The sequence below is a fragment of the Seriola lalandi genome, unplaced genomic scaffold (assembly GCF_002814215.2).
Source record: "Seriola lalandi dorsalis isolate HSWRI2012SDOR001 ecotype SW California unplaced genomic scaffold, Sedor1 jcf7180002054927, whole genome shotgun sequence".
Taxonomy (NCBI): Eukaryota; Metazoa; Chordata; class Actinopteri; order Carangiformes; family Carangidae; genus Seriola; species Seriola lalandi.
The window spans coordinates 973,222-978,149 of NW_019525479.1; the positions used below are offsets into that span (position 1 = coordinate 973,222).

The 4,928-nt window shown below is 41.4% G+C and overlaps 1 protein-coding gene across 1 annotated transcript in view; it reads left to right on the forward strand.

Moving 5' to 3' along the window:
* Positions 1 to 106: 106 nt before the first annotated feature.
* oprl1 (opiate receptor-like 1) overlaps positions 107 to 4,928 on the forward strand; it is an 83,856-nt gene continuing 79,034 nt past the window's right edge. The window contains exon 1 of the mRNA XM_023393044.2: positions 107 to 373. The gene's annotated coding sequence lies outside the window, so the exon portion shown is untranslated. The remainder of the gene's footprint in view (positions 374 to 4,928) is intronic.

The window sequence follows — 4,928 nt, forward strand, 5'->3', positions numbered from 1 at the left end:
TCTCTCTCTCTCTCTCTCTCTCTCTCTCTCTCTCTCTCTCTCTCTCTCTCTCTCGTTCTCTCTCTCTGTCTGCCTGCCAGCTGATGCTGACTGGAGGTGAAGCGTTTTTTCTCTCCCCTCGTCATCCAGGGGAAACCTGGACAGACGGACGGACTGACGGTGGTTTTGGGGATTTTGACACCGGCTACTACTTGATGATGACAGTGGGAGGCAACTGCGAAATTAAAGAAAACAAACCTAAACCGGGAGAGAGAGAGCGACAGCCAGAAACCAAGACTGTGCACAGTAACGCAGAGGGGAAAGACAACAACTTCCAGCGGTTGTGTTCTCGGGGCGGTCTACAGGGAGCTTTGGAGCTGTTGGCACCAGAAAGGTAGGATGTTGCACAGTCTGCTGCAACGCTGTAAGTCCATTTACAACACGTACAGATAGGTACATGCATTTAGATCCGTGCATCTGTATCCTGGACCACCACAGTGCGCACTGCGTGAGAAAACGCGCCTCTGCCTGTCTGCAGTCTGTCACTGTGTTTATGTTGAGCTAAAGCTGAAAGGTTGCCATAACACACTGTATAGATACTGATGGCGCGTGGCGCGGCGCGTGCGTGACGTACTTGTTTTTGTTTTTTTTAAGTGTGGTTTATGCGCATTTATGGTGTATATTTGTGCGTGTCTGCAGTGCGCGTGGTGCGTTTAAGTGTGTTTATACTTGCTTCATCTTGTGGTGCGTTTGAGTGACAGGTTGTATTGGCAAAGAAAGATGGAAGTTAGGTGCATTGAAGTGTGTTTAGTTCAAGCACTTGCTCGGATTGAAGTGACACTGAACACTTATTCTGTTGTTACGTGTGTGTGTGTGTGTGTGTGTGTGTGGTGCATTTGCAGTCTTATTTGTGTCGGGAGATTTTGTTGCACCACTTTTTCTTGGTGTCTGTACTGTAAGAGTGAGTGTGTGTGTGAGTGACTCTGCTGTTACTACTGAGATACTTTACTACAGCAGATCTTTTAGGAGGCATGTTAGTGACAAAACATTGCATAAAATAAATTCAAGACTAGATTTCAGAGCACTCATGCAGAGTCTCACTAAATATTTTTTACAGATGTGGAGAACTTGAGAACATAGAACATCAGAGTACCTGGTCAACATAATGCCCATGTTTGTGGACAAATTATATGATGTGAATTAGGAGGCGGAGTCTACCAGAATGACAACTCATATCAAAATCATACCCATTGCTTTGTGTTTTGATGTTAGGTGAACATTGAATTACGAGGAAGATAAATGAAGAGCAAAGGGGAATTGAAGATCTGCTAAACTCATGATTCTGTGGGAATTGTTCTTCAAATAATGGTTGTGAGTTTCTTCTGAGACTTTTCCACAGTTTTGTTACCATGAAACTTCCATATGACGGTGGTTTACTTTATTTTAACCCTGATTTTTTTTTTTTGGCTCGGTAGCTGTTTCCAGGCTCTCTGAGCTGTGGCTGACAAGCGGGCTACGATTTTTAATTTAGCTGTCTTCTATAATCACCACCAACACGGCAGGACAGTTGACACAACTTTAGCCCAAACCCAAAAGACTGTCATATTCACAGCTGTCCCCCTGTAAACAAGTGGCAGGTGGGAACCAAAAGTGCTCGTCACAAAAGGAGGTCGTAACTAAGCCACTTAAATGTTACACCTGCAAAATATATATTATATATAAAATAATAAAGTGCCGCTACTGATAATGAAATTCTATAATAGACTCAATGAAGTAATATTAATTAATAATATGATAACATCAAATGACATTGCACCACTTAATAAACAACACAAATTAATATAGTTAACTTATAGTTAAAATAACCCAAATGTGTACAATAGCTAAGGTTACATTAGTTTCATTGAATGCATCATAATGTAATACCAACCTCTTAATGAAAGAAAACAATTGAGCTAGTCATTAATAATCAAGTAAGTGATTGATTGAAGAGTTAGGTAAATACTTGACTGAACAATCCCAACCTACTTGCTCGTTCTGAAGCTTTCAACATGGCCACATGGTCTTCATCAGCAGATGAGGTTTGCTCAGTTGTCATTGACCTGTAGGTGTTTAAACTTCCTTGTCAGACTTATTATATGTGTTGCTATTGAAGTAAAATGTTCAACTATTCAGACAGTTTCTAGTAATGTCGTCCCTCTGCAGTTGAGTGCAGCCATGCAGAATGGTCTTACTGCTTTTTAAAGATGAAAGCATATTTGTGGTTAGTGATGCCAGAGATGTGACATTTGCCAGTAATGACTAATGACTTGTAACTAATCCCACATTAAAAAAAAGACCATAACCTGACAACAGGAGCAGGCGACTGATTAGTGCAGAGAGAGCGGCACAAATAGAAGTGGTATACAGCATGTGGTCATACTTCATAAACTGTTTCACATCAGGGCTCGTAATTGAAAACAATAAACGTACGGCCCACAGTTGGCTTACAGTCACCAGAAGGAAAATCTGGCTCAGTTTGTTGCCATGACTCAGACGTGGGACAGACGTGTTGCTCACATGTGCAGCATAGTGAGCAAAATCTGTGATATTAGAGGACCCAGAATAACCATCATAGCCTCATTAAACTGTAATTAAAAAAATGTCCATAAAAAGTCCATATAGTCAATGTAGTGCATTACTGTATATCTGTTTCCTTGGTGTATATGTGTCTTCAGTAGAGGCTTACAATATGTCAGCCTGCAGTCCCAGACCTTGAAAGGGAAGTAACCCATTGCCTAATCTAAGAGCAGAACGTTTGCTGATATTGCTGGATAATCCTGGCATCATTCACTGACTACACGTTCTCTCTTTCTTGTGGCTCTCAGCGGGAGGAGCGAAATATTTGTGTATCAAACTGGACTGTACCTAAAAGCAGCTTCCTTTGTCTTTTAATCCTTTGTCTACACTTTCTATACAAAGTCATAAATGTCTCAGCCAGGTTTGGCCAACAGTATATTGTTATTTTCAAGACCGACAAGTGAGTCGTACTCTTAACACCCAGAAGGTTTAACCAGCTAACTTGAATGTCAACGTGTCAGCAGAAATTCACAAAAGCAGATTATTGCTACGATAGAAACAGAAATATAAATAGCAGAGGATACTAACAGTATTATCAGTGTAGAGATGTCTCCGGCCACTTCTTTGTTCTACAGAGACAAAACAGAAACTAAGACGATGTTGTTGTTTTTTTTTATTTAACTGTAACTGCTTGGACAACTGTGAGCATGGTGAGAGGTTGGAAATAATCAGAGTGCATCTGCCTCCACAGTTTACCTGAACTGTTTGAACTTATTAACAACTGTGTTATGGGTTTCCTCTGAGGAGGCGCTCTGTGCCTGCAGGTATCAAGCAGCAACAAAGGATTGTTTAACAACTTGCTGATCTCTTGCTTGTTTGTCCACTTCCAATCACTCCATCCTCACAGTCCCTCCCTGAGTTGTTGAGTTTTCCTAACGTCTTTATTGAGGAAATTCCTGCTTTGAGTCTCAGTGAGGGTTTACGACTACATTCAGACCAATTTTAACCCTGCATGAAAAAATGAAGCCTCCTCATTAATTTGAATGAAGCTCATCCAGTGATGCAGCGTGGGTGCAAGGATCTCCAGCCAGAAAAAAACATAACAAGCAAACAAAACAGCAACAACAAGAACAAATAAAACACCATCATCTGCAAAGAAGTTGAAGGTGGTTACTGACCTGGCCAATTAAATACATGGAAGTCCAGTCTTGCAGGTCTCTACTATTTACCTTGCAATTGCAATTGCAACGAAAGGTAGAATCATTGTCACCATGTTTATTTTCCAGGGTTGTAAAGTCCTGTTTCATAATATCATGAACCGCTGTGTAGTGATAAGCCTTGAAAATCATGAATTTGGTACTCAAATTGTACTTCCTGGACCATTGTTCATTGTCCCACTCGGACGTAAAATAACACTGTAACCCTGTAACAGTGTCAGACTCATGGTGGAAAGTAAAGAAATTAACCAGGGATGTAATCTTTAGGTGTGTCACAATTCAGGGATGCATCAACAAAGGTGTGGTCCCTCGTAGCTGTCGTAGCCTGACTGGTAAAGTGGAACTGAAAAAAGGCAGTCGGGCCTACTTATGCTGCCTCAGTTTATCATTTATAACACTACATGTTCACCTTTGTCACTGTTGCAGGAATCAGAAAAAAAAAAATACTGAATAAAAAGGGAATGGATGGCTGTCCTGAATGTCCCCAGTTTGAATCCAGCTGGAGACGCTTGTTGCATCCTCTTGCATGCATTCACATTATCTTAGGTAATAGAAACATGCACTGACTTTTCCAGAGATTTTAAGACATTATAGCAGTTACTTCAGGGATAATAACTTCACAACCTGGAGACACTTAACACAGCATTTGAAGTGTAAAAAGTAGCTGCTGTAGCTTCCCACTTCCTACATGCACCTTGTATGACAGTAATAAACAGTAATAAAAAGATCAGTTTCATTAGTGCTTCTTTGTCCTCTCACACACAGTGGAAGTGGTACAGCGGCCCACCCAGAGTGGCACTGCAGCCTTACATGGACACACACTTGAGGCTCTAAGTTTAACATCTTATTCATCAACGCTCAGGCAGCCAAAACACACACACACAGCAACAAGCACACACGCTGCTGCGGCTGCAGTGGAGATTGAACCTGGAAAACAAAAGGCAGTGTCAGAATGGAGAGTTTGGATGTCAGAGGGGGGGAGGGAAAAGGAGATGGAAATAGAGAAGGAGAGAGATATGAGGAAAGGAAGAGAGAAGAAAGAGAGAGATAGTGGAACATATAACCCATGTGTCTTGATCCTGGATGTAACCCCGGGGAAATTCAGCAGCACAGCAGAGTTACTGTGCTGTTTTGATTTGATGAATATTCATGATCAGGCAGAGGGAGGGAGGA